The 10,517-nt window shown below is 41.4% G+C and overlaps 1 non-coding gene across 1 annotated transcript; it reads right to left on the bottom strand.

The window, feature by feature from the left end:
- Window positions 1-8,285: 8,285 nt before the first annotated feature.
- Window positions 8,286-8,393, bottom strand: LOC112804269 (small nucleolar RNA R71). Its single transcript, XR_003202884.1, has one exon. It is a non-coding gene; the product is annotated as a small nucleolar RNA R71 (small nucleolar RNA).
- Window positions 8,394-10,517: the final 2,124 nt, after the last annotated feature.

Raw genomic sequence — 10,517 nt, 5'->3', positions numbered from 1 at the left:
CGATGCTCCCGAATCAAATAAAGCATTTAAAGTTTGTCCAGCCATTTCACAGTTACCTCGAATAAGTGTCTCGGATCCCTCAGCTCCTACAGCTGAAGTGGTGAACACCCGACCAGTCTGTTGTGCCTTTCCAGCACCTTGTTTCTGCTTCTCAGGACAATTTACAGCTTTATGCCCTGCCTTTCCACAAGTGTAGCACAAACCCCATCCGGCCTTGCATGGAGCTCCCGGATGGTGACTCCCATATCTAGTACAAGCTTGATCATTCTGAGGCTGCTTCCCAAACTTCTTCCCTTGGGAGTTGTTGTTGTTGTGGGGCCTCCTAAAAGAGCTTCCTCTCTTGAAAGACGGACCTCTAGGTGCAAAGCTCTTTCCCCGGTTCTGTGGGAACGATCCCTTTTGACTCCCTTTCTCAGCGGTTGCCCTCTTCACACACTCTTCAGCAACCCTACACTTGTTTACCAACTCGGAGAAAGTCCTAATCTCCATTGGTCCCACTGAACTGAAAATGTCACTCCGGAGTCCTCCTTCATACTTAACACACTTCCATTCCTCATATTCCACCGGAGTCCCTTGGCACATACGAGAGAACCTGAACAGCTCCTCAAACTTGTCAGTATACTCTGATATGGACATAGTACCCTGTTTCAGCTGTAACAATTCAAGTTCCTTAGCCGTCCTAGCAGAAGTCAGAAAGTACTTCTTATAGAACTCTTCTTGAAAAACATTCCAGGTGATATAGTCATCACCCTGCTGCAGAAGACGTCGGATACCTTGCCACCAATGGGATGCTTCACCGACAAGCATATAGGTAGCAAACTCGACACGCTGTCCTTCAGGCACCACTTGCGCTTGCAGCGCTCGCTCTATAGCCTGAAACCATGTATCGGCCTCAGTCGGACTAGTAGTTCCCTTGAACTTAGGTGGATTAACCTTCAAAAAGTTTGCCAACGTCATCGGGCCATGAACTCCACCTCCATCATTACCATGGTTGTTCATCTGTTGACCAAGAGCCTCAGCAGTGGCTTGCATAGCAGCAGCCATGTTCTCCAACGCAGTCATAAAGTTCACCGGGTCATTAGGGTTATTCTCTGGTGCACGAGCATTCGTACGACCTCTCGCACTACCTCTACCGCGTCCACGAGGCGCCATCTAGTTCCTATACACACCAAACAATCGATATTAAGTTGATCAATCTCAATATCGGAAGTCTAGTGCTTCAAAGTCCCAAATGCATGCTCATGAACGTTTATGCCAAATATATCAAGCAGATATACTAATAGCACATAACACACACACAGAGAATGCACAGAAGCATAGTCAGTCCATCCCTCAGGCTCTACAGGAACGAACTGCTCTGATACCATAATGTAACACCCTACCATACAGAGTCTTATGCTTAAGTCATAATTCAAAGATGGCAAGGTATTACGACCTCTAAAATAAAAGTTTAGTACATATAGTAGTATGAATGATTGATTATAACTAGGAGCCTTTGTAGAAAAAGGGGTAAACAAAAACCGCAACTCGAAAGCGTAACACTCCGATCGATAACGTAACGAACAAGGATAACCAACGCGTGATTATATATATACAAAGGAGTGTCAAAAACAGGAATATCAAGACTCAAGATCCAGCTGCGAAGATAACCGGTCCGAGCATAACAATATATACATATGTTAAAAATAAGGAAACCCCAAGGAAACCCAAAGGGACACCAATACATAAAACCTATTCTCCAAAATTCTCCCATAAGAGGAGTCATCACAGTTTGTATTATTTAATGGAGATAAAAGTATCTAAGCGAAACATATAAACCAAAACATAGCCCCGAGAACAAAGGATCTTCGCAATTCTAGAAGTCTCCAGCATGCCTCAGCGAGAAACCTCACGTCCTGCATCTGAAAACCACAAAATCCGCATGGGTGAGAACCAGAGGTCCCCAGCATGGTAGCAGCTTCCACATATATAATACATAATAATAGAGGAAAGTCGAAGGCAATCCTAAAACTTCCTCCAGATAATATCAAAGCTTATAAAAAGCTAAACCATAAAGGGCATCTGACTAAAGATTCTTCAGTCTAACTAATACTTCCCTTTCCAATTCCTTCAGACCTCCCACCCACCAGCAGGAGTATAATATAGCAAACATAGTTATATCAAGCAAGGAATATACAAATAGGAGCAGTTAAGGCATTTAGACAATTAGCAAGTAATATGCAGTCAAATAGGCAATCTCAAACAATTCACATACTATGCATATGATGAATGCCTGTCCCTAGTGGCCGATGATATCATCTGTCGGTTATAGAGCCAACCCGACAAGTCCTGGTAGCTAACCATTGGACTGTCCCTCTGTCATGCATCCTGATGAGCGGATAATTTGTACGCTTTTTGGCATTGTTTTTAGTATGTTTTTAGTATAATCTAGTTAGTTTTTAGTATATTTTTATTAGTTTTTAGTTAAAATTCACTTTTCTGGACTTTACTATGAGTTTGTGTGTTTTTCTGTGATTTTAGGTATTTTCTGGCTGAAATTGAGGGACCTGAGCAAAAATCTGATTCAGAGACTAAAAAGGACTGCACATGCTGTTGGATTCTGACCTCCCTGCACTCAAACTGAATTTTCTGGAGCTACAGAAGCCCAATTGGCGCGCTCTCAACGGCTTTGGAAAGTACACATCCTGGGCTTTTCAGCAATATATGATAGTCCATACTTTGCCCAAGATTTGATGGCCCAAACCGGCGTTCAAAGTCACCCTCAGAAATCCCAGCGTTAAACGCCGGAACTGGCACCCAAATGGGAGTTAAACGCCCAAACTGGCATAAAAGCTGGCGTTTAACTCCAGAAAGAGTCTCTACACGAAAATGCTTCATTGCTCAGCCCAAGCACACACCAAGTGGGCCCGGAAGTGGATTTTTATGTCATTTACTCATCTCTGTAAACCTTAGGCTACTAGTTTTCTATAAGTAGGACCTTTTACTATTGTATTTTCATCTTGGTTCTTCTGGTTCCCTCTCTGGGACCGAAGCCAATGATCACTCTTGTTCTTATGTATTTTCAACGGTGGAGTTTCTACACACCATAGATTAAGGTGTGGAGCTCTGCTGTACCTCGAGTATTAATGCAATTACTATTGTTCTTCCATTCAATTCCGCTTGTTCTTGTTCTAAGATATCACTTGTTCTTCAACTTGATGAATGTGATGATCCGTGACACTCATCATCATTCTCACTTATAAACGTGTGACTGACAACCACCTCCGTTCTACGTTCGATTGGGTGAATATCTCTTGGATTCCTGATTGCACGATGCATGGTTGATCGCCTGACAACCGAGTGCTCGCCTGACAACCAAGCCAACCATTCCGTGAGATCAGAGTCTTTGTGGTATAGGCGAGAACTGATGGCGGCATTCAAGAGAATCCGGAAGGTCTAACCTTGTCTGTGGTATCCTGAGTAGGATTCAATGATTGAATGACTATGACGTGCTTCAAACTCCTAGCAGGCGGGGCGTTAGTGACAGACGCAAAAGAATCGCTGGATTCTATTCCGGCCTGACCGAGAACCGACAGATGATTACCCATGCTGTGACAGAGCATAGGCGACGTTTTCACTGAGAGGATGGGAGGTAGCCACTGACAACGGTGAAACCCTACATAAGCTTGCCATGGAAAGGAGTAAGAAGGATTGGATGAAGACAGTAGGAAAGCAGAGAGACGGAAGGGAAGGCATCTTCATGCGCTTATCTGAAGTTCCTACCAACGAATTACATAAGTACCTCTATCTTTACCTTTATGTTTATTTTCGTTCATCATCATATCCATTTGAGTTTGCCTGACTAAGATTTACAAGATGACCATAGCTTGCTTCATACTAACAATCTCCGTGGGATCGACCCTTACTCGCGTAAGGTTTATTACGTGGACGACCCAGTGCACTTGCTGGTTAGTTGTGCGAAGTTGTGTAATGCCATGGTACTGAGCTACCAAGTTTTTGGGGTTCATGACCGGGGATTATGAGAGTTGTGAAAAGTATTGTTCACAATTTCGCGCACCAAGTTTTTGGCGCCGTTGCCGGGGATTGTTCAAGTTTTGAGCAAGCTTTTGGTGACATCAGTGCCAAGGATTGTTCAGTTTGGACAACTGACGGTTCATCTTGTTGCTTAGATTAGGTATTTATTTTTTTTCGAAATTCTTGAAGATAAATTCTAGAGTTTCATGATGATTTGTTGAAGTCTGGCTGGCTGAGAAGCCATGTCTAATCTCATTGGACCGAGGTTTCAACTTATCATCACAAGAGCTTGTTGATTTTTATCAATCTTGCTTTTGGAGCAGTGATCTGTGATGAGCGGATAATTTATATGCTTTTTGGCATTGTTTTTAGTATGTTTTTAGTATGATCTAGTTAGTTTTTAGTATATTTTTATTAGTTTTTAGTTAAAATTCACTTTTCTGGACTTTACTATGAGTTTGTGTGTTTTTCTGTGATTTTAGGTATTTTCTGGCTGAAATTGAGGGACCTGAGCAAAAATCTGATTCAGAGACTAAAAAGGACTGCAGATGCTGTTGGATTCTGACCTTCCTGCACTCGAAGTAGATTTTCTAGAGCTACAGAAGCCCAATTGGCGCGCTCTCAATAGCGTTGGAAAGTAGACATCCTGTGCTTTCCAGCAATATATGATAGTCCATACTTTGCCCAAGATTTGATGGCCCAAACCGGCGTTCAAAGTCACCCTCAGGAATTCCAGCGTTAAACGCCGGAACTGGCACCAAAATGGGAGTTAAACGCCCAAACTGGCACTAAAGCTGGCGTTTAACTCCAAGAAGAGTCTCTACACGAAAATGCTTCATTGCTCAGCCCAAGAACACACCAAGTGGGCCTGGAAGTGGATTTTTATGTCATTTACTCATTTCTGTAAACCTTAGGCTACTAGTGCTCTATAAGTAGGACCTTTTACTATTGTATTTGCAGACTTTGGTAGCTATCTTCATTTTCATGCTATCTTAGATCATTGGGAGGCTGGCCATTCGGCCATGCCTAGACCCTGTACTTATGTATTTTCAACAGTGGAGTTTCTACACACCATAGATTAAGGTGTGGAGCTCTGCTGTACCTCTAGTATTAATGCAATTACTATTGTTCTTCCATTCAATTCCGCTTGTTCTTGTTCTAAGATATCACTTGTTCTTCAACTTGATGAATGTGATGATCCGTGACACTCATCATCATTCTCACTTATGAACGTGTGACTGACAACCACCTCCGTTCTACCTTCGATTGGGTGAATATCTCTTGGATTCCTGATTGCACGATGCATGGTTGATCGCCTGACAACCAAGTGCTCGCCTGACAACCGAGCCAACCATTCCGTGAGATCAGAGTCTTCGTGGTATAGGCGAGAACTGATGGCGGCATTCAAGAGAATCCGGAAGGTTTAACCTTGTCTGTGGTATTCTGAGTAGGATTCAATGATTGAATGACTGTGACGTGCTTCAAACTCCTAGCAGGCGGGGCGTTAGTGACATACGCAAAAGAATCGATGGATTCTATTCCGGCCTGACTGAGAACCGATAGATGATTACCCCATGCTGTGACAGAGCATAGGCAAACGTTTTCACTGAGAGGATGGGAGGTAGCCACTGACAACGGTGAAACCCTTGCATAAGTTTGCCATGGAAAGGAGTAAGAAGGATTGGATGAAGACAATAGGAAAGCAGAGAGACGGAAGGGAAGGCATCTTCATGCGCTTATCTGAAGTTCCTACCAATGAATTACATAAGTATCTCTATCTTTACCTTTATGTTTATTTTCGTTCATCACCATATCCATTTGAGTTTGCCTGACTAAGATTTACAAGATGACCATAGCTTGCTTCATACTAACAATCTCCGTGGGATCGACCCTTACTCGCGTAAGGTTTATTACTTGGACGACCCAGTGCACTTGCTGGTTAGTTGTGCGAAGTTGTGTAATGCCATGGTATTGAACACCAAGTTTTTGGGGTTCATGACCGGGGATTATGAGAGTTGTGAAAAGTATTGTTCACAATTTTGCGCACCAAGTTTTTGGCGCCGTTGCCGGGATTGTTCAAGTTTTGAGCAAGCTTTTGGTAACATCAGTGCCAAGGATTGTTCAGTTTGGACAACTGACGGTTCATCTTGTTGCTTAGATTAGGTATTTATTTTTTTCGAAATTCTTGAAGATGAATTCTAGAGTTTCATGATGATTTGTTGAAGTCTGGCTGGCTGAGAAGCCATGTCTAATCTCATTGGACCGAGGTTTCAACTTATCATCACAAGAGCTTGTTGATTTTCATCAATCTTGCTTTTGGAGCAGTGATCTGCTAAGGCTTGGCTGGCCATTGGCCATGTCTAGTGTTTTGGACCGAAGCTTTCTTTGAAAGCTTGGCTGGCTGTGAAGCCATGTCTAATTCCTGGACTGGAGTCTTAGACTAGCATTGCACTGATTCCTGGAATTCTCATTAAGAATTTTGATATCTTTTTCCACTTAATTTTCGAAAAACACAAAAAAAATCAAAAAAATCATAAAATCCAAAAATTTCTTGTTTAAGTCTAGTGTCTCATCTTAAGTCTAGTGTCAATTGCATGCATTCATTCATGTGTGTTAAGGATTCTCAAGTAATTCTTGAAAATTTTCGTGCTCTGATCTTTGAATTCAATTGACTTGAGTGTTTTGTGTGTCTCATATGCATTCTCATTAGTGTCAGTAGTATACAAACTGCTAAGTTTGGTGTCTTGCATGCATTGTTATTTGATTCTTGTTGCATTTTGATTTTTCCTTATTATTAAAATCCAAAAATATTTTTAATTTGTGTCTTCTCAAGTCAATGATACAGAGAATTGAAGATTCAGAACATACAGCAGAGGAATTATGCAGAAAAAGCTGGGCGTTCAAAACGCCCAGTGAAGAAGGACAGACTGGCGTTTAAACGCCAGCCAGGGTACCTGGTTGGGCGTTTAACGCCCAAAAAGGTATAGTTTTGGGCGTTAAACGCCAGAATGTGCACCATTCTGGGCGTTTAACGCCAGGATGGCACAAGGGGGAAGATTCTGTTTTTCAATGCAATTTTTTTTTCAGTTTTTCAAACTTTTTCAAAATCAAATATTTTTCAAATCAATTTTTCAATCAAATCTTTTTCAAAATCAATTTTTTCTATTTTCAAAGATACTTACTATCAATTAATGATTTGATTCAGCATTTCAAATATGTTGCCTTTTCTGTTGAGAAAGGTTTAATGTTTGAATCATATCTTTTCTTGTTAGTCAAGTTTTTAATTTTTCAAAATCAAATCTTTTTTTTTAAATGTTTTTCAAATCATATCTTCTCAATCACATTTTTTTTAAAAAAAAAAAAACCAATCATATCTTCTTAACCACATCTTTTCAAAATAAGTTTTCAATCATATCTTTTTGATTTCTAATTTCAAAATCTTTTTCAAAAATCACTTGATCTCTTTCCCACTCTTGGTTTTCGAAAATTAAGTAATGTCTTTCAAAAATGTTTTCAAATTTTTACTTAATTTTCGAAAATCACTTCCCTTCTTCTCACATCCTTCTATTTATGGACTAACACTATTCCTTAATGCAAAATTCGAACTCCATCTCCTTTGACAAGTTCGAATTTTCTACTTCTGTCTTCTACTCTTCTTTTCCTCTGACACTTCAAGGAATCTCTATACTTTGACATAGAGGATTCCACATTTCTTGTTCTCTTCTCTCTCATATGAGCAGAAGCAAAGACAAAGGCATTCTTGTTGAGGCTGATCCTGAACCTGAAAGGACCTTGAAGAGAAAGCTGAGAGAAGCCAAAGCACAACTCTCTTTAGAGGACCTGACCGAATTCTTCAAAGGAGAAGAACACATGGCAGCTGAAAACAACAATGCCAACAATGCAAGGAAGGTGCTGGGTGACTTTACTGCACCTACTCCGATTTCTATGGGAGAAGCATCTCTATCCCTGCCATTGGAGCAAACAACTTTGAGCTTAAGCCTCAATTAGTTTCTCTAATGCAACAGAATTGCAAGTTTCATGGACTTCCACTGGAAGATCCTCATCAGTTTTTGGCTGAGTTCTTACAAATCTGTGACACTGTCAAGACTAATGGGGTTGACCCTGAGGTCTACAGACTTATGCTATTCCCTTTTGCTGTAAGAGACAGAGCTAGAACATGGTTGGATTCTCAACCTAAAGAAAGCCTGGACTCTTGGGAAAAGCTAGTCAATGCCTTCTTGGCAAAGTTCTTTCCACCTCAAAAATTGAGTAAGCTTAGAGTGGAAGTCCAAACCTTCAGACAGAAGGAAGGAGAATCCCTCCATGAAGCTTGGGAAAGATACAAACAATTAATCAGAAAGTGTCCTTCTGATATGCTTTCTGAATGGAGCATCATAGGTATTTTCTATGATGGTCTCTCTGAACTATCCAAGATGTCTTTGGATAGCTCAGCAGGAGGATCTCTTCATCTGAAGAAGACGCCTACTGAAGCTCAGAACTGATTGAAATGGTTGCAAATAACCAATTCATGTACACTTCTGAGAGAAATCCTGTGAACAATGGGACTAGTCAGAAGAAAGGAGTTCTTGAGATTGACACTCTGAATGCCATATTGGCACAGAACAAAATATTGACCCAACAAGTCAATATGATTTCTCAAAGTCTGTCTGGAATGCAAAATGCACCAAGCAGTACTAAGGAAGCTTCATCTGAGGAAGAAGCTTATGATCCTGAGAATCCTTCAATAGAAGAGGTGAATTACATGGGAGAACCCTATGGAAACACCTATAATCCTTCATGGAGAAACCATCCAAATTTTTCATGGAAGGATCAACAGAGACCTCAACAAGGTTTCAACAACAATAATGGTGGAAGAAACAGGTTTAGCAATAGCAAGCCTTTTCCATCATCTTCTCAGCAACAGACAGAGAGTTCTAAGCAGAATACCTCTGACTTAGCAACCATGGTCTCTGATCTGATCAAAACCACTCAAAGTTTCATGACTGAAACAAGGTCCTCCATTAAAATTTGGAAGGACAAGTGTGTCAGCTGAGCAAGAAGATTACTGAACTCCTCCTAGTACTCTCCAAGCATACAGAAGAAATCCAAAGGAGAGTGCAAGGCCATCAACATGGCCGAATTTTGGGAGGAAGAAGAGACAGTGAACGCCATTGAGGAAGGCCTCACTGGGCGTCCACTGGCCTCCAATGAGTTCCCTAATGAGGAACCATGGGAATCTGAGGCTCAAACTGAGACCATAGAGATTCCATTGGACTTACTTCTGCCATTCATGAGCTCTGATGAGTATTCTTCCTCTGAAGAGGATGAGTATGTCACTGAAGAGCAAGTTGCTAAATACCTTGGAGCAATCATGAAGCTAAATACAAGTTATTTGGAAATGAGACATGGAGGATGAACCCCTTTGCTCACCAAAGAACTGGATGATTGTCTAAGCAGAAACTGCCTCAAAAGAGACAGATCTGGGAAGTTCAATACCTTTACCATAGCACCATGACTTCAAGAAGCCTGGTGACTTAGGGTCAATGTAAACCTCATGCCCCTCTCTGTAATGGAGAAGTTAGATCTCTGATGCAAGCTGCAAAATCTCACTAGAGATGGCAGACAATTCAAGAAAACAAGCCCATGGACTTGTAGAGGATGTTCTGGTTAAAGTTGAAGACCATTACATCCCTACTGATTTCATAGTCCTAGAGACTGGGAAGTGCATGGATGAGTCCATCATCCTTGGCAGACCCTTCCTAGCCACTGCAAAGGCTGTGATTGATGTTGATAGAGGAGAGTTGATCATTCAAGTGAATGAAGAATCATTGGTGTTTAAGGCTCAAGGATATCCCTCTATCACTATGGAGAGGAAGCATGAAGAGCTTCTCTCAAACAGAGCCAAACAGAGCCCCACAGTCAAACTCTAAGTTTGGTTTAGGAGCCACAAAACTCTAAGTTTGGTGTTGAACCCCACATTCAAACTCTAAGTTTGGTGTTGGGAGTTCCAACATAGCTCTGAGCATTTCTGAGGCTCCATGAGATCCTCTGTCAAGCTAATGACATTAAAGAAGCACTTGTTGGGAGGCAACCCAATGTTTATAATTAACTATTTTCCTTTGTTATTTTCTCTTTTTTGTAGGTTGATGATCATGAGAAGTCACAAATCAATGAAAAAAGCAAAAAAGAAAAAACAGAAGAAAAATACACCTGGAGACACTGGGTTTAAACGCAGTGAGGTAGCTGGGGGTTTACCATTGCCTTGGGGTTTAACGCCAGAAAGCACCAAACTGGCGTTAACGCCAGATGAAACTGCGTTAGCCAAGGGCACCAGCCGGCGTTAAACAGACAAAACATTTTGCTTGATTGGCAGGATTCTGAACTCAGCTTACCCACACCCCCACCACACTCTCTCCCCCACCAATCACCCACAGCTTTAACACCCTCACTCACATCCATCCTTCATAAACCCACTACCTCACCATTCAAATTCAAACCACTTT

The sequence above is a fragment of the Arachis hypogaea genome, chromosome 5, assembly GCF_003086295.3.
Source record: "Arachis hypogaea cultivar Tifrunner chromosome 5, arahy.Tifrunner.gnm2.J5K5, whole genome shotgun sequence".
In the NCBI taxonomy this organism is placed as follows: Eukaryota; Viridiplantae; Streptophyta; class Magnoliopsida; order Fabales; family Fabaceae; genus Arachis; species Arachis hypogaea.
Note: the sequence above shows the minus strand (reverse complement) of the source record. Positions and strands in the feature narration are given on the sequence as shown.